Source organism: Amblyomma americanum, chromosome 2 (genome assembly GCF_052857255.1).
Source record: "Amblyomma americanum isolate KBUSLIRL-KWMA chromosome 2, ASM5285725v1, whole genome shotgun sequence".
NCBI lineage: Eukaryota > Metazoa > Arthropoda > Arachnida > Ixodida > Ixodidae > Amblyomma > Amblyomma americanum.
This window is the reverse complement of record NC_135498.1, coordinates 126176102-126201571: the sequence shown is the minus strand read 5'-3', so window position 1 is coordinate 126201571 and position 25470 is coordinate 126176102. Positions and strand designations below refer to the sequence as shown.

The 25470-nt window shown below is 50.3% G+C and overlaps 2 non-coding genes across 2 annotated transcripts; one reads left to right on the top strand and one right to left on the bottom strand.

Annotated features, from left to right (window-relative positions):
- The first annotated feature begins 691 nt into the window (after nt 1-691).
- Nucleotides 692-763, top strand: TRNAA-UGC (transfer RNA alanine (anticodon UGC)). Its single transcript has one exon. It is a non-coding gene; the product is annotated as a tRNA-Ala (tRNA).
- Nucleotides 764-15441: 14678 nt separating this feature from the next.
- Nucleotides 15442-15513, bottom strand: TRNAA-UGC (transfer RNA alanine (anticodon UGC)). The gene has a single exon. It is a non-coding gene; the product is annotated as a tRNA-Ala (tRNA).
- Between the last annotated feature and the right edge of the window lie 9957 nt (nt 15514-25470).

The following is a 25470-nucleotide window of genomic DNA, read 5'->3' as shown; positions in this document are numbered from 1 at the left end:
TCCAATGATATACGGGACAGATACCGCGCCATTTCCTTTCCCCCAAAACCAATTAATAATATTGTTATTATTATTATTACTATTATTATTATTATCATGAACTAATCGCGCGCACAACCTGGACACAGTTCTTATTCTTTAAATTGTTAGTGTATATTACCTCTCCCCCATGCTCTCTTCCTGTGCCCTCAACTCTTTCATTTCATTTCTCCATTCTGCCTGCTATTTTTCATTTCCTCAGATTCTTAATCAGTACCGATGGCAGATGCCGGGGCTAGCTTTCCTTTTTATTATTATTTTAATAAAACCACCTACCACCACATATTCATCCCCTGACCCAGGGAGCCAGTTCTGCGCCATTACTTTCCTCAAAGTCACAGCAGTCTAGAACGTTCTCAACGCTGATGGCTTATAGACAAATACTGCGCCATTTCCTTTCCCCAAACTCCAATTAATATTATTATTCTCTGGAGGAAGAAGGAAGGTGGGAGTCAAAGCAAAAGGAAAAGTGGTGCCGAGGTGTAAAGCGCCGGAATACTTTCGACCACCTGCGGATCTATAATGAGTAGTGACATTACTCTCTTACATTTATAAGAATTTATGCTTACAAATGTAAAAAAAATACGCAAGACAAAAAACAGTGCGCACAAATCTAAGCACATATTGCCATTATAATCACTCCCACTACCGCGGGGGTGTAGCTCAGAGGTAGAGCGCTCGCTTTGCATGCGAGAAGTCCCGGGTTCGACCCCCGGCTCCTCCACTGTGGCATGTTTTTTTTAAAATTCCTGCAAATGTGGGGGAGTTGGTGGGCTAGCGATGGCAGACAAGCAAAATTTACTATATATGACCCACTTCGCTAGAAATGCACGAAGCCTGCCAGTGTGACGCGGCATTAGAACGCTCGAAATTCGTGTTCATGAACAGCTGCTGACACATCGTTCCACAATGTGATGAGAGGCATTTAAATTTCATTTCGGTAATCTCCTCCAGACTCTTCAGCCACTACATGCTCAGCCAGCGCGCGCATTGTCATGAAAACAACATTGAGCGGTAATTTCTACAGACATTGAGTGTCTGACCATAACGACGTTCACTGGTTTTCGTCAACCGCAGTTGAGTTCATTTCCTACACTGTATTTATAGCTGCTGTCCGCCATCTGGTGTTGCCGGCCAACTTTCATGTTGAAAGTCGCAACATACAAGACCCGCCTGCCCTTGCGCAAATATGCAGTCATGATGACGATGTAGCGGAAAGCTTTTGGGGAAACGTTGAATTGGCAATGAGTGAAGTAAAAGCGCACATCAAGGTCATCGTTGGAGATTTCAATGCCAAGGAAGTCAATAAGTTGCGGGAGACCGGGCCGTGGCTTGAATATGGTACAGGTTCTAAGAACGGGGTAGGGGGGGAGTTATAAGCTGACTTCGAATAAAGAAAAAGTTGAATGATGAGGAAAACTTCCTGCGCACGGCAGACCAGGAGACCGGAGGTGGGCTTGAAAACTCCCGTATGATAAGCATAAATATACACTACTTACGTCAGTAAAGATGAATTGACTTAGTATTGCCATGGTCTAACGGAACCGTGCATGCAGCTGTTGAGGTGTAGCGGGTAATATTTAAATAGTGGAGTCCAGCCCGAGCGCTTCTCACGCGCCGCCATCCGCTTCGTCGTGCTTATGCCCTAAAGCGGATGTACAGCGGAGCTTGGCAAGTGGCATTACTCCTACAGTGCCAAAGCTTAGAAAATGACTGGCGCTTAGCACTGAAAAGCATGAAATATGCTGCCGAAGAACAGTTCTCTTTGAAGGTCGGCACCACCACCACGGTCTTGGTAAATAATTACAGGATTTCACTTGTCTGCTTATGAGCGCTACTGCGAAAGCCTGTCCATGTCCTCTTTCATCCTCAATTTTTCTTTTTTTTTTCTGCCATTTAGCGTTTCTTTGAGCTTATTAATTTATTATTCTTTTTATCTTTTATTTTCATTCAATACAATTGAATGCTGCATTCGACTACTCGTGAACGCATTTACTTTCCTCAGAAATAAATTTTCATTTCATTCCACTTGAACTGCACGCTGTGGGCCCGAAGACTTTTCACGGCGGGATGTACCTCAAGGCGCGATTGGTGTGTCTACTCACACAGGAAACCAGTTATACGCCTTTTCTTTCCTTGACATCAACGCAGTCTAAACCTTTCGCTCGTTTTGAGGAATGGAAATGCTCAGCGGTTAGGTTTCTCGGCTGCCTAAGTGGAGGTCCCGGGTTTGAAGGCGAGACGCGGTAGCCGCGTTTCGATGGAGGCGAAACGGGAAGGCGTCCGTGGGTTGTGCAATATTAGTCCACGTTAAAGATCTCCAAGTGACAGAAAGTATCCGGGAACCCGCTGCAGTGGCAGCCGTTCTATTATTGTGAATTGAAAATCGTTCTTGGGGAAAGGAAATGGAACCCGACCGCGGCGGCTGCGTTTTTATGGAGCAAAAACGCTAAGGCGTCCGTGTGCTGTGCGATGTCTGAGGAGGAGGAGGAAAACTTTTATTTCTATTTACAGTGAGAGGTCGATGGGGCGAGCCGGAAGGGCCCGTCCCTTACAAACACTAGGACGGAGCCCTAGTCCGGGATGCCTGTAGCTTCCGCAGCGGCTCGGGCTCTAGCTACCAATGCCTGTTGGGCATGGAGTTCGGAGCAGCCGCGCAGGGCAGCTTCCCAGGCCTCTCGAGTGGGGTGGAGGTGGGGTGGGTAGGCAGGATTGGAAGGGCATGCCCACACCATGTGGTAGGTGTCCGAAAACTCCTCCTCACAGTGTGGGCACGCGCCCGAGAAAGAAGAATTGAAGTGCTTAAGTACTGCCGGGCACAGTACAGTATTGGTATAGAGGCGGAGAAGCCAGCGCTCCTCCACCCTGGTGAGGCCTTTACAGGGAGGGGGATAGAGACCATGAAAATTTTGATAAAGAGAGGTGATCTCTTTAAAGGTGATGGCCGGATTGAAATTGAATTCCGGATCAGGCTGCGGATGAGGCGACGCCCGGTGAGTAAGCGCGCGGGCGGCAGCGTCGGCTGCCTCGTTCCCCTCAAGACCCGCATGAGCCGGAGCCCACACGATGGTACGATGGGTCGGAAACCCTGTGTAATCGCATGCGTGGAGAACTTTTAAAGCACGGTCTGGAATGTACTCTTGCTCAATATTGCGGCAGGCGCCCCTGGAGTCCGTAATAATGACTCGGGACTCTGGATCTGCGGCGGCCAGTGCAATGGCGATCTCTTCCGCAAATGTAATGTTTGGGGCACGGAAAGTAAGGCCCTGAACTGTAGTGTTTTGGTGGATGACGGCCGCCGTGTACCAACCCCCATGGTGCGGGCCGGCCGCATCCACATAGAAGACACCTGGCTTGTGGCCATATTGTTGAGAAATAGCCTCCGCCCGCGCGAGACGGCGACCATCATGGGTGTCTGCAGTCATGTTCTTCGGAAGGGGTCGCACCTGGAGTGCAAAGCGCCAGGCTTCAGGGATGCGGACCCGTTCTTCTGTATGTGTTGCGTAGGAAATGTGTGAGCGGGTTAGAAGGCGGCTCCCCGCAGGTGTTTTGCTTAGGCGCAAGTATTGATTGTTAAGATGAGCTTCTCGTAACTCCCCAAAGGGGTTGGTCATCCCCAGACCGAGGAGACGCTTGTTGGACGTCGTTATGGGGAGGTCGAGCGCTCTCTTATAAATCTTGCGGAGAACTACCTCTAAGGCATTCTCATCGCATTTGCGTAGGTGGAGGTAGGGAGCCGAATATAAATTCCGGCTGGTCACGAATGCATTGGCCAGCCGCAGGGCATCTTTGCATCGTAGTCCCCCCCTTTTATTGGACACCCGGCGGAGCATCCGACCCACCTGGTCCCCCACCTTACGTAACTTGTTTAGGGTAGTGTCTATCTTGCGCCTATGATGAATGAAAAGCCCCAGTACCCGGATCTCCGCGTGTTCAGGTATCGGTCCGCTAAGTAGGGAAAGGGCAATTTTGGTTGTGCACTTTGAGTTGGGGCGTATGTGCACAAATTCAGATTTGCTCGGGGAGCATTCAAGACCACAGCGACGAGCGTATTCGTCCACTATAGCTGCCGCTTGTTGCAGGTTGGTCTCGATGTCTCCAACCGATTGTTGTGTTGCCCAGAGGGTGATGTCGTCCGCATACAGAGCGTGCTGCACACCGGCGACCTCCGCCAGCTGGGTAGGGAGCTTCATCATGGCCAGATTACATAGTAATGGCGAGAGGACAGCTCCCTGTGGAGTCCCTCGTGTACCAAGTTGATATGGGCCATATTCTGTGTCTTGTAGCCGGATATAGGATTGGCGATCTGTAAGGAATTGTTTGATATAATTGAAAGTATTGCGCCCACAATGTGTTTGCGACAAGTGGGATAGGATGATCTCGTGGGTCACATTGTCGAAAGCCCCCCGCAGGTCAAGTGCGACGACTACTTTATCATTGCTGGGGTGCTCGACGGGGTCGAGAATCTCCTTGTGAAGTTGCAACAGGACATCTTGTGCGGACCGGTGTGGGCGGAAACCGTACATGGTGTCTGCGAAAATGTTTTGTTGTTCCAGGAAAGCCGACAATCTGTCGCGGACCATAGTCTCCATCAGCTTCCCCACACACGAAGTGAGGGAGATGGGCCGGAGGTTGTCGGTGTTAATGGCTTTACCTGGCTTGGGAATGAAAGTTACTAGTGCCGTTTTCCAATCTATGGGGAGTGGTGTGCCTCCAATCCAGATAGTGTTGAAGTAATCGAGGAGAGTTTCGTAGGCGGGATCTGGGAGGTTGGCAATAAGCTTTACCGTCACCTTGTCCCGGCCTGGTGCTGTACCTCGCTTCATTTTAGCCAGAGCCGCTTTTAGGTCATGGAGCTGGAACGGTTGATCCAAATCCGCGTTCTCGGAACCTGCATACGAGTACGCCTGACCACGGGGATCCTGGTGTATACTCAAATATTGGTCTCGGAGCGCATCGGCCAGTTTGGCCGTGTCTCCAGTGAAGTTATGTATAGCCCTTTGAAGCTGTTTTTGTGTCTCAGTACGGGTTTGTGCCGGATCAATAAGAGCGCGGAAGAGGCGCCACGTACTCCGACTCGACATTTGCCGAGCTGCAGTGTTGCATCGGTGCACCCAATTGGAGTCGGCGAGTTGGGCCGCGTATTGTGCCGCCTGTTGGGTGATATCCGCAATTCGAATTTTGAGTTTCCGATTGTGTTTTTGACGACGCCAGCGGCGGACTAGGCTGTGTCGTGCCTCCCAGAGGTGGAGGAGGTGGTTATCCACCGCCGGGTTCGCCTCTGAGAGTTGAACATTTTGCTCGACTGATTTCAAGTGGGATACTAGGTGTTGGGACCACGTTGAGTATCCTTGGTCCATTATCGATTGAGGATTGGTGTAACTGTTCCTAAATTTGGTCCAGTCGGGTAGTTTTGCTTTGGCCTGTGGTCTTGTGAGTGGCTTGGTATGGATTGTAGTGGTAATTATGCAGTGGTCACTACCGAGGGATTCCTCGGTGTTCCTCCAATCTGCATAGCGAATATTTTTCGTAAAGGTGAGGTCCGGACACGTATCGCGTGTAACGGAGTTACCTATACGAGTGGGTTGCGCGGGATCCGTGTGAAGAGTAAGGCCCTGTGTGGAAACAAGCTCCGCCAACTTGCGTCCGCGTTTCTCTTCACGTGTGTACCCCCATAAGGTGCTGGGAGCATTAATGTCCCCAACGATTATGAGGGGATCCCTATTCGCGACCTTCAAAGCCCGGCTGAAGATATCTGCGAATGTAACATTTGGTAGCTTTGGAGGACAGTAAATGTTGAGTATGTGCAATGGGGGGTCCTGTTTGCGTAGCGGAAGGATCGTCACCATTACATAGGAGAAAGTAGCGCTAAGATCCAGGTCAACCTGGGAGGCCGTGTAATTTTTATCTACGCAGAGGCAGCTATGCGCATTCTGCTTGTACACCGTGTAACTGGCAAGGGTGGCGCCATTTCCTGGCTCCTGAAGGGCCACCACAGCAGGTAATTCTGGGAACGTTGTAAGGAAAAGGCGTAGATCGGCTCGCTTTGTGCGTGCCTTGAATCCGCGACAGTTCCACTGTACAATTTGAATAGGGATCGAATTGCTTCGCGGATGCTTCCTATTTCTAGGGGCGCCCGCCATGATCAAGGGTAGAGTTGTGAGTTTGGAGAGAGGAGGCTTGAGAGCCAGTGGCTCCAAAGAGAGGAGCGTTCTCTATACTGAGGATGGCACAGGGGACCTCTTCTTCTTCTCCGGCGATTCGACGCCTAGACGCTTTGAGCTGCCGGCCTGCGGAGGTTTTGAGCGGGCCAGCGCGCTTGGGAGCGCGGGTGAGTTGAGCGAACTGAGCGGTTATGAGGTTCGGGATAGATGCCGCAAGGTGGCTTATTTTGTTGAGTGCCGCCGTAAGTGTGGCATTGATTTGCGTTTCCAATGCGGATATTCTGTTGTTAACTTGAGTTTCGAGCGCGCTCACTCTCGCCTCGATTGCCGTGAGGGCATGCGCAGCCTGTCCTGAAGGGGTTGCGTCGCTTTCCATTGCCTCTGCTGCGGGTGAGGCAGAGGTGTGGTTGGGGGAATTTTGGCGGGCCTCCGCTATTGCGAGGCGCTTTTGAAAATTTGCAACCTGCTCGCGGAGAGCAGATATTTCTTTTTGTTCGGCAGAGATTGGCCGTTGTTGGGATTGGGAAGGGGGAGCGAAGGGAGAAGCTGCCCTGCCGGCGCCGCTCACCTGGGAGTGTTGCTTGACAACGGTTGCCCACGTCTTGGAGCCGCCGTTTTGTGGAGGTCCGAGGGGCTTCGCTGCACCGGGTTGAGGCGGCGGTGGCGCAGCTGGAGGTTTCCCTTGGCTCCCAGTAGAGGAATTCACAGGCTGGTCCATGGCTTGGTCGGCAGCCTTGGCCTTCAGCTTGTCCGGGCGACGCTTGCCACGCTTGCGTCGGTTTCGCTTCGATTTACGCCCACGCTCGGCCTGCGTGGGCTGGATAGCGCGATATTTAGCAGTACACGCTGGGCCCCCCGTGGCATGGGCCGCGCCGCACACTGAACACTTTGGGTTGCACTGGTGAGGGGCCCGCTCCCCCTCAACGAGTAGAGCCTGCTGTCCGCACAGGCCGCACCGGTCCAGCCTCTGGCCGGGGCAGGCGTCCACGCGGTGGCCGATCACACCGCAATGTCGGCAGGCTGGAATGGTTCGCTGGTAAGGCCTAACTTGTACAAGCTCCGAGTCGTAGTGCACGAAACGTGGCTTCTCTGTTCCGGCGAAAGTCAGTCTCGCTTTGTTGGATGTCCCAAATTTTCGCACTTCCACGATGGTGCCGAAGCGCCATTGGAGCCTAGTACGGAGCGAGTCCGTAGTTTCAGAGTTACGGACGGTAATGACGCCGTTGCAGACGTCCTTGTCGTCTTGGCGCAGGTGCCCCACAAGGGGGACCTTCCCGTCGGGTCCATTAAGTTCAAATTCGCCGATGATACGGTCGGCTAGCTCAGGTTTCGCAGTGTGAACAATAATGAGGTTTTGTTCTCTTACCGGTATTATGGTAAGATCTGTTGCGGGTTGCGCGCCCAGGAGAGCCGTGAACGCCCGGCCGTAGCCGGTCTCCTGGAAAGTCTCGTACAACGAGACGCGGGTCCGGGGCTTGATGACGACGACGTAGTCGTCTGGAGCAGGCTTGGGAATAACAGGCGGTTTCCACTTCGTGAGCAGTCGCCGACTGCGGCCCGCCGCGCGCGGGGCGGGTGACTGCTGGTTTCCGGCGTGAACGCCGGCCGCGTCTACGGACGCCGGCTTTAAGGCTTGGTCTTGCGCTCGGCGCAGCACTGCGGCGTTCAACGCGGCGCTGCGAAATCTTGCCGATCTGGGCCTCCGGTTGCCGCTGGGGTAACCGTTGCCGAAACTGGGCCTGCGGTTTCCGCTGGGTGAACCGTTGTCCAGTGCATGTTCTCGGGGTCGTAGCCTCGGCAGGAGATTTGCGTAGCAGCCATACTGGCGTCAGTGGCCAGAGGCCCCGATGTGCCGGGTACCGGTTCGGCCGTTAGGCCTAGCCGCGCCACCGGCCCGATCGGGCCATGTGTTGCCCGAAAAGGGGGTTTAACCGGGCCCACCTTGGAAAAAACTGGTGTCCAGATGTTCCCGACAGCTTTCGGTGCACGTTGGGGATGATCTTGCTAGGGTCAGGTGGAAACTTCCGCTGCTCCGGCTGAAAATCGCCGAAGCCGACGACCAGCACGTCTGACTCCCCGTGCGAACGCCGAGCGAAATCGTGCGATGTCTGTGCACGTTAAAGATCCCCAGGTGGTCGAAATTATTCCGGAGCCCTCCACTACGGCACCTCTTCTTCCTTTCTTCTTTCCCTCCCTCCCTTATCCCTTCCCTTACGGCGCGGTTCAGGTGTCCAACGATATATGAGAGAGATATTGCGCCATTTTCTGTCCCCCAAAAACCAATTAATAAAAAAAGGAAATGGTGCCGTGTCCATCTTACATCTCGGCAGACACCTGAACCGCGCCGTAAGGAATGGGATAAAGGAGGGACTGAAAGAAGTAAAAAAGAGGTGCCGTAGTGGAGGGCTCTAGAATAATTTCGAGCGCCTAGTGATCTTTAACATGTACTGACATCGCACAGCACACGGGGACCTTTGCGTTTCGGCCCCATCAAAACATTTTCGCCGCGGTCGGGTTCGCACCAGGGTACATCGGATCAGTAGCCAGGTTCGAAACCAACCGCCACGGCAACGTTTCGATGGAGGCGAAACGCAAAGGCTCCCGTGTGCAGTGTGATGACAGTACACTTTAAAGACCTCGATTAGCTCAGCAATAGAGGATATGCGAAACGAAAGCTGTCGATGTTCATTGCGTTCATTAGCGTAGGCGCTGATAACGTTCTAGACGCCGATGATTTTGAGGAAAGGAATTGGTTTTTGGGGAAAGGAAATTGCGCAGTATCTCTCCCATATATAGCTGGACACCTGAACCGCGCCGTAAGGGCAGGGATAAAGTAGGGAGTGAAAGAAGAAAGTAAGCGTGGCAGGGGGCGGCAGAAGGTTAGGTGGGCGGATGAGATTGAGAAGTTTGCAGGCAAAGGGTGGATGCGGCTGGCAAAGGATAGGGTTAATTGGAGAGACATGTGAGAGGCCTTTCCCTGCAGTGGGTGTAGTAAGGCTGCTGCTGCTGATGATGATGATGAAAAAAGAAAGGAAGAAAGCGGTGCCGTAGGGGAGGGCTCCGGAATAATTTCGAGCACCTGGGCATCTTTAACGTGCGCTGACATCGCACAGCTCACGGGCGCACAAATGCTCCTTGGGTCAGTGGATCTCAATCGCGAAGTGCGTGGATGTGGTGACAGAGTGAGAGAGATCTGGGGCTGCATGCATTAGCGCTGACAGTGTTGTGATAGACACGCGCCACTGCACCAATAGGCTGCAGCGTTCAATGGGTGACCAACCTCATTTTCACTCTGGAAAATGTGACGATTTGATTATATGTAGAAAGGGCCGATGTGGACGCTTGCGCAGACTTGGGTGCCTGATCATCCAGGTTCGGGGAGGAGACCTCTAGAGCCAGCGCATGAACGCGCTCATTACTGGGCATCGAGCGATGCCCACGGATCCACGACAGAGTAACCTTTCGTTCGACAGAGGCGCCTGTCGCAAGAATATGATGTGTGGCCGGCGTCGCCTCGCCCTTTACGTAGTGGCGGTATGCGCCCGCAGAATCTGTGCACGTTTTGGTTGTGTAACAGGCAGTGCCTCCCATCCACAATCCCACTCATTCTTTCTGGAAGACTGCTTTAGAGACCGCTCATCCCGCCGGACAGAAATGGCTGGTAGATTGGGCTTTATGTGAAGCACATGCCTCTGCACTTCTGGACCAGTAGGGGACCACCCCGGAAGATAATGTTTTCTTTCATCTAATAAAAGTTGTTTCCACCCATCTATCCTCTCGCGATCAACCATTAAAGCCACCTGCCAGGGTTACAGGTTGGGCGCGCAACCTATACTGTCTGCAGAACGCAAGAAAATTGGTAGAGGGCAAGTAAATGGCGCGGTATCAGTCTCACAGATTGGCGTACACCTCAACTGCGCCGTAAGAATAAAATAGAATAGAACTTTATTTACATCAATATACATGATAAGGAAAGGGATAGAGGAGCAACCAAGAGTAATAATAATAATAATTGGTTTTTGGTGGAAAGGAAATGGCGCAGTAACTGTCTCATATATCGTTGGACACCTGAACCGCGCCGTAAGGGAAGGGATAAAGGAGGGAGTGAAAGAAGAGAGGAACAAACAGGTCCGTAGTGGAGGGCTCCGGAATAATTTCGACCACCTGGGGATCTTTAACGTGCACTGACATCGCACAGCACACGGGCGCCTTAGCGTTTTTCCTCCATAAAAACGCAGCCGCCGCGGTCGGGTTCGAACCCGGGAACTCCGGATCAGTAGTCGAGCGCCCTAACCACTGAGCCACCGCGGCGGGGCCAACCAAGAGTAATAATTGGTTTTTTGGGGGAAAGTAAATGGCGCAGTATCTGTCTCATATATCGTTGGACACCTGAACCGCGCCGTAAGGGAAGGGATAAAGGAGGGAGTGAAGGAAGAAAGGAAGAAGAGGTGCCGTAGTGGAGGGCTCCGGAATAATTTCGACCACCTGGGGATCTTTAACGTGCACTGACATCGCACAGCACACGGGAGCCTGAGCGTTTTTGCTCCATAAAAACGCAGCCGCCGCGGTCGGGTTCGAACCCGGGAACTCCAGATCACTAGCCAATTTGGCTTCCTTAAATTATGTGCAATATTCGCGCCTCATTTGAATTCGAATTGGGTTTCATATCTCCGCATAAAACGAACAATAAAATAGTTGGAAATATCACCGAAGCTATATTATATATATACTGTCTCGTGTGAGCGCCTTTAATGTAGTTTTAAAGAAATCAAAGATGTTTAACAAATAAAAAGCACACTATTTTATGTGTGTCAGTATGGCTATGTATGGAAACCGCCAGTCGGTAGACCCCAAACGTAGCCCCGAATATGAAGCTTTTCCCTTTCGGCCAGGATTAATCAGAGCTAACCCACAGGCATTTTCGTCTTTTCTTCACTTGGTTGCGGCCCCGCCGCGGTGGCGCAGTGGTTATGGCGCTCGACTACTGATTCAGAGTTCCCGGTTTCGAACCCGACCGCGGCGGCTGCGTTTTTATGGAGCAAAAACGCTCAGGCTCCCGTGTGCTGTGCGATGTCAGTGCACGTTAAAGATCCCCAGGTGGTCGAAATTATTCCGGAGGCCTCCACTATGGCACCTCTTCTTCCTTTCTTCTTTCACTCCCTCCTTTATCCCTTCCCTTACGGCGCGGTTCAGGTGTCCAACGATATATGAGACAGATACTGCGCCATTTACTTTCCCCCAAAAAACCAATTATTACTCTTGGTTGGCCCCGCCGCGGTGGCTCAGTGGTTAGGGCGCTCGACTACTGATCCGGAGTTCCCGGGTTCGAACCCGACCGCGGCGGCTGCGTTTTTATGGAGGAAAAACGCTAAGGCGCCCGTGTGCTGTGCCATGTCAGTGCACGTTAAAGATCCCCAGGTGGTCGAAATTATTCCGGAGCCCTCCACTACGGACCTATTTGTTCCTCTCTTCTTTCACTCCCTCCTTTATCCCTTCCCTTACGGCGCGGTTCGGGTGTCCAACGATATATCAGACAGTTACTGCGCCATTTCCTTTCCACCAAAAACCAATTATTATTATTATTACTCTTGGTTGCTCCTCTATCCCTTCCCTTATCATGTATATTGATGTAAACAAAGTTCTATTCTATTTCATTCTTACGGCGCAGTTGAGGTGTACGCCAATCTGTGAGACTGATACCGCGCCATTTACTTGCCCTCTACTAATTTTCTTGCGTTCTGCAGACAGTATAGGTTGCGCGCCCAACCTGTAACCCTGGCAGGTGGCTTTAATGGTTGATCGCGAGAGGATAGATGGGTGGAAACAACTTTTATTAGATGAAAGAAAACATTATCTTCCGGGGTGGTCCCCTACTGGTCCAGAAGTGCACAGGCATGTGCTTCACATAAAGCCCAATCTACCAGCCATTTCTGTCCGGCGGGCTGAGCGGTTTATAAAGCAGTCTTCAAGAAAGAATGAGTGGGATTGTGGATGGGAGGCACTGACTGTTACACAACCAAAACGTGCACAGATTCTGAGGGCGCATACCGCCACTACGTAAAGGGCGAGGCGACGCCGGCCACACATCATATTCTTGCGACAGGCGCCTCTGTCGAACGAAAGGTTACTCTGTCGTGGATCCGTGGGCATCGCTCGATGCCCAGTAATGAGCGCGTTCATGCGCTGGCTCGAGAGGTCTTCTCCCCGAACCTGGATGATCAGGCACCCAAGTCTGCGCAAGCGTCCACATCGGCCCTTTCTACATATAATCAAATCGTCACATTTTCCAGAGTGAAAATGAGGTTGGTCACCCATTGAACGCTGCAGCCTATTGGTGCAGTGGCGCGTGTCTATCACAACATTGTCAGCGCTGATTCATGCAGCCCCAGATCTCTCTCTTTCACTCTGTCACCACCTCCACGCACCTCGCGATTGAGATCCACTGACCCAAGGAGCATTTGTGCGCCCGTGAGCTGTGCGATGTCAGCGCACGTTAAAGATGCCCAGGTGCTCGAAATTATTCCGGAGCCCTCCCCTACGGCACCGCTTTCTTCCTTTCTTTTTTCATCATCATCATCAGCAGCAGCAGCCTTACTACACCCACTGCAGGGAAAGGCCTCTCACATGTCTCTCCAATTAACCCTATCCTTTGCCAGCCGCATCCACCCTTTGCCTGCAAACTTCTCAATCTCATCCGCCCACCTAACCTTCTGCCGCCCCCTGCCACGCTTACTTTCTTCTTTCACTCCCTACTTTATCCCTGCCCTTACGGCGCGGTTCAGGTGTCCAGCTATATATGGGAGAGATACTGCGCAATTTCCTTTCCCCAAAAACCAATTCCTTTCCTCAAAATCATCGGCGTCTAGAACGTTATCAGCGCCAACGCTAATGAACGCAATGAACATCGACAGCTTTCGTTTCGCATATCCTCTATTAGCTGAGCTAATCGAGGTCTTTAAAGTGTACTGTCATCACACTGCACACGGGAGCCTTTGCGTTTCGCCTCCATCGAAACGTTGCCGTGGCGGTTGGTTTCGAACCTGGCTACTGATCCGAAGTACCCTGGTGCGAACCCGACCGCGGCGAAAATGTTTTGATGGGGCCGAAACGCAAAGGTCCCCGTGTGCTGTGCGATGTCAGTACATGTTAAAGATCACTAGGCGCTCGAAATTATTCTAGAGCCCTCCACTACGGCACCTCTTTTTTACTTCTTTCAGTCCCTCCTTTATCCCATTCCTTACGGCGCGGTTCAGGTGTCTGCCGAGATGTAAGATGGACACGGCACCATTTCCTTTTTTTATTAATTGGTTTTTGGGGGACAGAAAATGGCGCAATATCTCTCTCATATATCGTTGGACACCTGAACCGCGCCGTAAGGGAAGGGATAAGGGAGGGAGGGAAAGAAGAAAGGAAGAAGAGGTGCCGTAGTGGAGGGCTCCGGAATAATTTCCACCACCTGGGGATCTTTACCGTGCACAGACATCGCACAGCACACGGACGCCTTAGCGTTTTTGCTTCATAAAAACGCAGCCGCCGCGGTCGGGTTCCATTTCCTTTCCCCAAGAACGATTTCCAATTCACAATAATAGAACGGCTGCCGCTTGCAGCGGGTTCCCGGAGATACTTTCTGTCACTTGGAGATCTTTAATGTGGACTAATATCGCACAACCCACGGACGCCTTCCCGTTTCGCCTCCATCGAAACGCGGCTACCGCGTCTCGCCTTCAAACCCGGGACCTCCACTTAGGCAGCCGAGAAACCTAACCGCTGAGCATTTCCATTCCTCAAAACGAGCGAAAGGTTTAGACTGCGTTGATGTCAAGGAAAGAAAAGGCGTATAACTGGTTTCCTGTGTGAGTAGACACACCAATCGCGCCTTGAGGTACATCCCGCCGTGAAAAGTCTTCGGGCCCACAGCGTGCAGTTCAAGTGGAATGAATTGAAAATTTATTTCTGAGGAAAGTAAATGCGTTCACGTGTAGTCGAATGCAGCATTCAATTGTATTGAATGAAAATAAAAGATAAAAAGAATAATAAATTAATAAGTCCAAAGAAACGCTAAATGGCAGAAAAAAAAGAAAAATTGAGGATGAAAGAGGACATGGACAGGCTTTCGCAGTAGCGCTCATAAGCAGACAAGTGAAATCCTGTAATTATTTACCAAGACCGTGGTGTGGTGGTGCCGACCTTCAAAGAGAACTGTTCTTCGGCAGCATATTTCATGCTTTTCAGTGCTAAACGCCAGTCATTTTCTAAGCTTTGGCACTGTAGGAGTTAATGCCACTTGCCAAGCTCCGCTGTACATGCGCTTTAGGGCATGAGCACGACGAAGCGGATGGCGGCGCGTGAGAAGCGCTCGGGCTGGACTCCACTATTTAAATATTACCCGCTACACCTCAACAGCTGCATGCACGGTTCCGTTAGACCATGGCAATACTAAGTCAATTCATCTTTACTGACGTAAGTAGTGTATATTTATGCTTATCATACGGGAGTTTTCAAGCCCACCTCCGGTCTCCTGGTCTGCCGTGCGCAGAAGTTTTCCTCATCATTCAACTTTTTCTTTATTCGAAGTCAGCTTATAACTCCCCCCCCTACGCCCGTTCTTAGAACCTGTACCATATTCAAGCCACGGCCCGGTCTCCCGCAACTTATTGACTTCCTTGGCATTGAAATCTCCAACGATGACCTTGATTGTGCGCTTTTACTTCACTCATTGCCAATTCAACGTTTCCCCCAAAAGCTTTCCGCTACATCGTCATCATGACTGCATATATGCGCAAGGGCAGGCGGGTCTTGTATGTGGCGACTTTCACATGAAAGTTGGCCGGCAACACCAGATGGCGGACAGCAGCTATAAATACAGTGTAGGCAATGAACTCAACTGCGGTTGACGAAAACCAGTGAACGTCGTTATGGTCAGACACTCAATGTCTGTAGAAATTACCGCTCAATGTTGTTTTCATGACAATTCGCGCGCTGGCTGAGCATGTAGTGGCTGAAGAGTCTGGAGGAGATTACCGAAATGAAATTTAAATGCCTCTCATCACATTGTGGAACGATGTGTCAGCATCTGTTCATGAACACGAATTTCGAGCGTTCTAATGCCGCGTCACACTGGCAGGCTTCGTGCATTTCTAGCGAAGTGGGTCATATATAGTAAATTTTGCTTGTCTGCCATCGCTAGCCCACCAACTCCCCCACATTTGCAGGAATTTTAAAAAAAAACATGCCACAGTGGAGGAGCCGGGGGTAGAACCCGGGACTTCTCGCATGCAAAGCGAGCGCTCTACCTCTGAGCTACACCCCCGCGGTAGTGGGAGTGATTATAATGGCAATATGTGCTTAGATTTGTGCGCACTGTTTTTTGTCTTGCGTATTTTTTTTACATTTTAAGCATAAATTCTTATAAATGTAAGAGAGTAATGTCACTACTCATTATAGATCCGCAGGTGGTCGAAAGTATTCCGGCGCTTTACACCTCGGCACCACTTTTCCTTTTGCTTTGACTCCCACCTTCCTTCTTCCTCCAGAGAATAATAATATTAATTGGAGTTTGGTGGAAAGGAAATGGCGCAATATTTGTCTATAAGCCATCAGCGTTGAGAACGTTCTAGAGTGCTGTGACTTTGAGGAAAGTAATGGCGCAGAACTTGTCTCCCTGGGTCAGGGGATGAATATGTGGTGGTAGGTGGTTTTATTTAAAATAATAATAAAAAGGAAAGCTAGCCCCGGCATCTGCCATCGGTACTGATTAAGAATCTGAGGAAATGAAAATAGCAGGCAGAATGGAGAAATGAAATGAAAGAGTTGAGGGCACAGGAAGAGAGCAGATGGGGGAGAGGTAATATACACTAACAATTTAAAGAATAAGAACTGTGTCCAGGTTGTGCGCGCGATTAGTTCATGATAATAATAATAATAGTAATAATAATAATAACAATAATATTAATTGGTTTTGGGGGAAAGGAAATGGCGCGGTATCTGTCCCGTATATCATTGGACACCTGAACCGCGCGCCGTAAGGGAAGGAATAAAAGGACGGAGTGAAAGAAGAAACGAAGAGAGAAGTGCCATAGTGGAGGGCTCCTGAATATTTTCAACCTCTCTGAGGACCTTTAACGTGCACTGACATCGTACAGCACGCGCGCGCCTTAGGCGCTTTGCTTCTATAAAAAACGCAGACCGCCGCGCGGTCGGTTTCGAAAATAATAATAATAATAATAATAATAATAATAATAATAATAATAATAATAATAGTTGGTTTTTTTTTGGGGGGGGGGAAGGAAATGCGCAGTATCTGTCTCATATATCGTTGAACACTCTGAACCCGCGCTGTAAGGGAAGAGATAAAAGAGGGAGTGAAAGCAGAAAGAAGCAAGAGGTGCCGTAGTGGAGGGCTCCGGAATAATTTCGACCACCTGGGATCTTCAACGTGCACTGACATCGCACAGCACACGGGCGCCTTAGCGTTTTTCCTCCATAAAAACGCAGCCGCCGCGGTCGGGTTCGAACCCGGGAACTCCGGATCAGTAGTCGAGCGCCCTAACCACTGAACCTCCGCGGCGGGGCGAGTTCGAACCCGGGAACTCCGGATCAGTACCCGAGCGCCTAACCACTCAGCCAACACGGCGGGTTTCCTTCAGAGAAAAAATACGGAACGAACGAACGAGCTGTATATGCAGACGCGGCAGAAAACATCAATCGGAGCGTTCATACTGTCGGTGGTGGATGTGGTGGTGCTGAAAAAAAATTATTTTTGGCGAAGCCCTTATAGTCCAAATTTCAGAGGCGGGCTGTTTCCTGTTCGTGGGTGGTGGCGGGCAGCTAGTGTCCGAAGGCGACCTTTTCCCCCCTTTTCACCAGCCTCAGTTGCCAGGCCGGGTAGGAGCCAGAAACTACAAGCTCCCACCCCGCCGAGTTCGCGAGAGCCCATTGGGCTGGTGGTTGCAGTTGCGGCAAATGAATATAATATGGTCGAATGTGGCTCTCGGAGCCTCACAAAGGGAAGATTTGTGAGCGTGAGCAGAAGGGAAGAAAAGAGCAAGGAGGGGGCGCTGGGGAAGGAGAGCTGTGAGCCTGGAGTTGTCGCCAGGTTGTCGTTGTTTTGTCAGGGATGTGTGTGGCTGGGTGTAAAGTAGGCGTTCTTCGCGGTTATGTACACTGCTGTCGTGGTATGTGATCACCCGCTCTCTGCCACTGCCTGGGTCTTCGGCATGCACCGCTAGATTGACGTAAGCTAGTGAAGCGGAATGGACCACTTCGTTACCGGGATTACCGGAATGGGGCGGTACCCAGATTATTTGGATGGAGCGAGGTGGTTGGGGAGTTGTAGGTGAGAATTTTATAGGCGGCAGCATGTACCTTCCCGCGCAAAATATTGAATGGCAGTCTTGGAATCCCTCAGGATGAGGTTAACAGTGGAAGACGATATCGCTAGCGTTATGGCTGCTTCTTGACTTGTATCGAGTTGTTTGCCCTGATCGAGCCTGCTATTGTGTGTTGTAGGTTGTTCAAGAGTATGAAGAGGGCGTAAGCAAAGAGTTGGCAGTACTCTGTGGCATCTATGTAGGCTATGTCAGGTTCATTTTCATGTGCTTTATGCAAGGCGCAGGTGCGGGTGGCCCGACGAGTCTGGTGGTGGACTGGATGCATATTTTTATCTAGGGGGTGTATAGTGAGATGGTCCCTGACGTATTTCGAGACATTGCGGTTGTTAAAGGCCGATGGACTGATCGGTCGAAGCTGCAGTCAGGCTAGAATATGGCGTCCAGTAGTAATGGAAGACAATCTGTCTATCCAGGCTATGCGGTGTGCTTCTGTCAGCTGAATGAGCGTGTTGTCGACTCCGGTGCGTAAGAGACGAAAAATGAGGATGCGTTTTGGGCAGACTTGAGGCCGTCTTGTAGTAACGTCTTATTAGTGCGTCTATCTTTTCTGCCTCTGTTTTGGTGAGGTAGAGGTAGGGGAGGAGAGGGAGTATAGCATCCGGCTTATCACGAACGCTTGTACCAGTTTTCGGACGCTCTGTTCGCGCATGCCGCGGTGTATATTTTTCATGCGATGATTACTCGAATGATCTGGTGCGTGGAGCCAGAGAGGTTGGGTGGAGTAACAATAGTTGTGACTTGGCAGTGGAGCAAGCGGAGCATATGAAGGCCGTGCACTACGGCACCACTTTAAATCTTGAATAAAGAGTTTCTTCCATCCTTCTGAGATTGCCTGCGGTGGCCCACAGCGTAATGTCGTATGCGAGAAAAAATGGTAGACACTCAAAATCTGAGAACGTTTGTCAGCCATCAGAATGAGTGTGATGTTAAAAGAAATAGAGTACCGACCCTTGAGGCTTCCTTCGATTAACTTGAGGGAAAGCGGAGTATTTCAGTGATAAAAATAATAATATTAATTGGTTTTTGGAGAAAGAAAATAGCGCAGTATCCGTCTCATATATCGTTGAACACCTGAACCGTGCCGTAAGCGGAGGGATAAAGGATGGAGTGAAAGCAGAAAGGAAGAAAGAGGTGCTGTAGTGGAGAGCTCCGGAATAATTTCGACCACCTGGGGATCTTTAACGTGTACTGACATCGCACAGCACACTGCGCCTTTTGCGTTTCGCCTCCATCGAAACGCGGCCGCCGCTGTCGGGTTCGAACCCGGGAACTCTGGATCAGTAGCCGAGCGTCCTAACCACTGAGCCACCATGGCGGGAAGGATTTCAGTGGGCCGACCCGAATTGCTGCTGTGTGATCCCGGAGGAAAGATGTGATGTAGTATTGCGTTCGGCTCTCAACACCCATGTGAGTCAGAGCGCCTAATATGGCAGTGTGGTATACGTTGTCAAATACCTTTTGAAGCTCTAAGGCCAGCAGCGCTTGTGTTCGTTTGCAGTGCCGAGGGTGGAGGAAGTCTTCCGATATCTCAAGCCCAGTGTGCGCTGTGTAGGGGAAAGGAAATTGCGCAGCATCTGTATCACATATCGGCGGACACCTGAACTGCGCCGTAAGGAAAAGGATAAAGGAGGGACTGAGAGAAGAAAGGAAAAAGAGGTGGCATATTGGTGAGCTCCAGGATAATTTCGACGTCCTGGAGGACTAGGAAAAAGATTTATTAAGAACATAAATACTGGATGGGTAAAGTAGGAGAACCCATTGGCCGGCATCATATTCCGGCCCCTCTCAACCAGCGTATCTGGTCGAGAGGACTGTGGCTATGAAGGGTTACTTCCCAACGCTCCTATGTCGGTTCAGGATTGCTGTCCAAGTCTGGGTTTTCTTGACATTCCAAAATTCTGCAAAAGAGTGTGCCGACTGCTCCACAGAATGGGCAGTACGAGTCGTAGGTGTCTGGATACCATTTACTCAAGTAGGGATTGCGCAAAGTATTAGTTTGAATCGTCTGATTATGTGCTCTTAAAATTTGCTGAGGGTTTTGTGAAGAAAAGGATATCTCCTTCTTATGATCTTACAGTACTCCGTAATTTTTGCGTAGCTTATTAAGGATGAGGGGTTGTTGGCTGTGTCAGAGAGAGGCTCCGTGCCTGATACTCGGAGGAGGAGAGCTCGAGAAGCTGTATTGGCCGCCTCATTGCCCGTCGTTGATAGGTTCCCTGGCGTCCAGAAGGTCTGGACGTTAGAAGGATTAGACGTTTGCGAAATTTCCCACCGCGGAGCCCCAACGTCACCTCTAAAGTAACTGCCTGCCGCTGCTTGTGAGTCGGACGTAACTGTTGCCTCGCTGATCTTTGATATCGCTAGCGCGATAGTTGCTCCTTCAGCCGATGTGGTATCCACCGCTTGGATAACGTTGCTTGCTATTATATCCCCCCAGGGTGAAACTGCTGCAATTCTTGCGACCCCCTTCACGGGTGCAGCCACATTGACGTAGATCGTGTCCTTGCTTCCATGCCAGCACTTAGAGAGGTGAACAGCTTTGGCTAGTCTGCGTCCTTTATTGTATTCCTGATCCATGCGCTTTGGTACGGGGAAAGTCGCGATGTGTGATCTCATCTGCATGGGCATGTCGATCTTGTCGGCGAATTTCCGGGGACGGATTCTCAGTTTCGGTAACATTTTCCTGCCAGGCATAGATTCGAGAGCCTGATAAGTTGATTTACATGGTGGGCCTCTATTAGTTCATCGATGGTGTTATGTATCCCCAACTGTATTAAAGGCTCAGTGGATGTGCACAATGGAAGTCCCAGCGGTGTCTTAACTGCCTTTCGAATAATAACATCAAGTTGGTCATTGTCCTTCTTCCAAAGCAGTAAGTACAGGGTGGCGTATGTTATGTTAGAGAGAATGAATGCTTGAAGTAATTTTAGGGCCCCCTTCTCTCTTAGCCCATTTATTTCCTTGATTACCCGGAGCAGCAATTTAGAGACTCTCTCGGGATTGGCTTTTGGCTGTCTGATTGTAGTGGTGTTAGTGTTGCCATTGCGTATGACAGCTCCCAGGGTCTTGATCTCTTTCTTGATCGGAATGCTCATACCCTGGACCATAATAGCGACGGAGGTACTGGACGACAAAAGTTTCTTATTCTGTTTCTGCCATGGTCGATCAGGAGTAACTCGAATTTGTCAGGAGAGCACGTTAAACCATGCCTCGCCGCATGCTGGCACACGACATTCGCTGCTTCCTGAAGCCGGTCGTGAATTTCCCCTTCTTTACCACTGAAACACCAGATCGTAAAGTCGGTGTATATAGCGTGCTCAATGCGTTAAACTCGGTCCATATTCTCTGGTAGCCCACGCGTAGCCAGGTTGAAGAAGAGAAGCAGAGATAAGACCGCGCCCTGTGGAGTGCCCTTGGAACCTAGATTGAATGTTGAGGAGGTCGGATCACCAATCTTTACTGACGCTTTCCTATTGGAGAGAAAGCCCCTTACGTAATTAAATGTGCGGTCGCCACAGTTGATTCTCTTAAGCTCCTCCAGTATTCCCTGGTGGTTGACATTGCTAAATGCCGCTTTTAAATCGAGCGCAAGGATGGCCTTGACCTGACATCTGCCGGGGTTGTCCAGGATATCCTCTCTGATACCAAGGAGAATATCCTGTGTAGACAGCTTTTCTTTAAACCCATACAGCGTTTCCGGGTGAGTATCATTATTCCTAAGGAGTCTCTTCAGTCGCGCGCTCACGACCCTCTCGAACAGTTTACCCAGAGACGACTTCAGGGAGATTGTTCATAAATGACCAATATCGCTTGGCTTTTTGGGCTTGGGAGACAGTAGTGAAAAAGCCAATGTAGAGTCTATGATTAGAACAGCATACAAGGCAGCATTAGGGCTACCGAACTGTACCTCCACCGAAAGGTTTCTGGGCTTGGGAGTACACAACACCTTAGACGAGCTTACAGAGGCACACTTAACAATGCAGAGAGGCCGGCTTTCCCGCACCAAAGCTGGAAGAACCATACTTGATCGTTTAAGACTAGGCATACAGTTGCCACCCCAAGATACCAAAACACAGATACCTAAACGCATCGCTAAGGTAATAATAGTTAAGCCACTAGCTAAGATTATGCATCCTGCTCACCACGAGGGGAGAAGAAGGGCTAGGGCAAAAGCTCTACACGACATATACAACCAAGATGAACATGCAGTATATGTAGATGCCGCAGAATATCCCCAGAAACAAGCGTTCGCACAAACGGCGGTGGATACGCAAGGTAGACTGATAGTCTCCGGCACTACCATAACGAAATCCTCGGAAACGGCAGAAGAGGCGACAATCGCCCTTGCTCTCCTGCGTGCTCTCCAGACAAATTCGAGTTACTCCTGATCGACCATGGCAGAAACAGAATAAGAAACTTTTGTCGTCCAGTACCTCCGTCGCTATTATGGTCCAGGGTATGAGCATTCCGATCAAGAAAGAGATCAAGACCCTGGGAGCTGTCATACGCAATGGCAACACTAACACCACTACAATCAGACAGCCAAAAGCCAATCTCGAGCAAGTCTCTAAAAGGCTGCTCCGGGTAATCAAGGAAATAAATGGGCTAAGAGAGAAGGGGGCCCTAAAATTACTTCAAGCATTCATTCTCTCTAACATAACATACGCCACCCTGTACTTACTGCTTTGGAAGAAGGACAATGACCAACTTGATGTTATTATTCGAAAGGCAGTTAAGACGCCGCTGGGACTTCCATTGTGCACATCCACTGAGCCTTTAATACAGTTGGGGATCCATAACACCATCGATGAACTAATAGAGGCCCACCATGTAAATCAACTTATCAGGCTCTCGAATCTAAGCCTGGCAGGAAAATATTACCGAAACTGAGAATCCGTCTCCGGAAATTCGCCGACAAGATCGACATGCCCATGCAGATGAGATCACACATCGCGACTTTCCCCGTACCAAAGCGCATGGATCAGGAATACAATAAAGGACGCAGACTAGCCAAAGCTGTTCACCTCTCTAAGTGCTGGCATGGAAGCAAGGACACGATCTACGTCAATGTGGCTGCACCCGTGAAGGGGGGTCGCAAGAATTGCAGCAGTTTCACCCTGGGGGGATATAATAGCAAGCAACGTTATCCAAGCGGTGGATACCACATCGGCTGAAGGAGCAACTATCGCGCTAGCGATATCAAAGAACAGCGAGGCAACGGTTACGTCCGACTCACAAGCAGCGGCGGGCAGTTACTTTAGAGGTGACGTTGGGGCTCCGCGGTGGGAAATTTCGCAAACGTCTAATCCTTCTAACGTCCAGACCTTCTGGACGCCAGGGAACCTATCAACGACGGGCAATGAGGCGGCCAATACAGCTTCTCGAGCTCTCCTCCTCCGAGTATCAGGCACGGAGCCTCTCTCTGACACAGCCAACAACCCCTCATCCTTAATAAGCTACGCAAAAATTACGGAGTACTGTAAGATCATAAGAAGGAGATATCCTTTTCTTCACAAAACCCTCAGCAAATTTTAAGAGCACATAATCAGACGATTCCAACTAATACTTTGCCCAATCCCTACTTGAGTAAATGGTATCCAGACACCTACGACTCGTACTGCCCATTCTGTGGAGCAGTCGGCACACTCTTTTGCAGAATTTTGGAATGTCAAGAAAACCCAGACTTGGACAGCAATCCTGAACCGACATAGGAGCGTTGGGAAGTAACCCTTCATAGCCACAGTCCTCTCGACCAGATACGCTGGTTGAGAGGGGCCGGAATATGATGGCTTCCAATGGGTTCTCCTACTTTACCCATCCAGTATTTATGTTCTTAATAAATCTTTTTCCTAGTCCTCCCGGTGGTCGAAATTATCCTGGAGCTCACCAATATGCCACCTCTTTTTCCTTTCTTCTCTCAGTCCCTCCTTTATGCTTTTCCTTACGGCGCGGTTCAGGTGTCCGCCGATATGTGATACAGATGCTGCGCAATTTCCTTTCCCCTACACAGCGCACACTGGGCTTGCGATATCGGAAGACTTCCTCCACCCTCGGCACTGCAAACGAACACAAGCGCTGCTGGCCTTAAAGCTTCAAAAGGTATTTGACAACGTATACCACACTGCCATATTAGGCGCTCTGACTCACATGGGTGTTGAGAGCCGAACGCAATACTACATCACCTCTTTCCTCCGGGATCACACAGCAGCAATTCGGGTCGGCCCACTGAAATCCTTCCCGCCATGGTGGCTCAGTGGTTAGGACGCTCGGCTACTGATCCAGAGTTCCCGGGTTCGAACCCGACAGCGGCGGCCGCGTTTCGATGGAGGCGAAACGCAAAAGGCGCAGTGTGCTGTGCGATGTCAGTACGCGTTAAAGATCCCCAGGTGGTCGAAATTATTTCGGAGCTCTCCACTACAGCACCTCTTCCTTTCAGCTTTCACTCCATCCTTTATCCCTCCCCTTACGGCACGGTTCAGGTGTTCAACGATATATGGGACAGATACTGCGCTATTTTCTTTCTCCAAAAACCAATTAATATTATTATTTTTAACACTGAAATCCTCCGCTTTCCCTCAAGTTAATCGAAGGAAGCCTCAAGGGTCGGTACTCTATTTCTTTTAACATCACACTCATTCTGATGGCTGACAAACGTTCTCAGATTTTGAGTGTCTACCATTTTTTCTCGCATACGACATTACGCTGTGGGCCACCGCAGGCAATCTCAGAAGGATGGAAGAAACTCTTTATTCAAGATTTAAAGTGGTGCCGTAGTGCACGGCCTTCATATGCTCCGCTTGCTCCACTGCCAAGTCACAACTATTGTTACTCCACCCAACCTCTCTGGCTCCACGCACCAGATCATTCGAGTAATCATCGCATGAAAAATATACACCGCGGCATGCGCGAACAGAGCCTCCGAAAACTGGTACAAGCGTTCGTGATAAGCCGGTTGCTATACTCCCTCTCCTCCCCTACCTCTACCTCACCAAAACAGAGGCAGAAAAGATAGACGCACTAATAAGACGTTACTACAAGACGGCCTCAAGTGTGCCCAAACGCATCCTGATTTTTCGTCTCTTACGCACCGGAGTCGACAACACGCTCATTCAGCTGACAGAAGCACACCGCATAGCCTGGATAGACAGATTGTCTTCCACTACTACTGGACGCCATATTCTAGCCTGACTGCAGCTTCTACCGATCAGTCCATCGGCCTTTAACAACCGCAATGTCTCGAAATACGTCAGGGACCATCTCACTATACACCCCCTACATAAAAATATGTATCCAGTCCACCACCAGACTCGTCGGGCCACCCGCGCCTGCGCCTTGCATAAAGCACATGAAAATGAACCTGACATAGCCTACATAGATGCCACAGAGTACTGCCAACTCTTTGCTTACGCCCTCTTCATACTCTTGAACAACCTACAACACACAATAGCAGGCTCGATCAGGGCAAACAACTCGATACAAGTCAAGAAGCAGCCATAACGCTAGCGATATCGTCTTCCACTGTTAACCTCATCCTGAGGGATTCCAAGACTGCCATTCAATATTTTGCGCGGGAAGGTACATGCTGCCGCCTATAAAATTCTCACCTACAACTCCCCAACCACCTCGCTCCATCCAAATAATCTGGGTACCGCCCCATTCCGGTAATCCCGGTAACGAAGTGGTCCATTCCGCTTCACTAGCTTACGTCAATCTAGCGGTGCATGCCGAAGACCCAGGCAGTGGCAGAGAGCGGGTGATCACATACCACGACATCAGTGTACATAACCGCGAAGAACGCCTACTTTACACCCAGCCACACACATCCCTGACAAAACGACAACCTGGCGACAACTCCAGGCTCACAGCTCTCCTTCCCC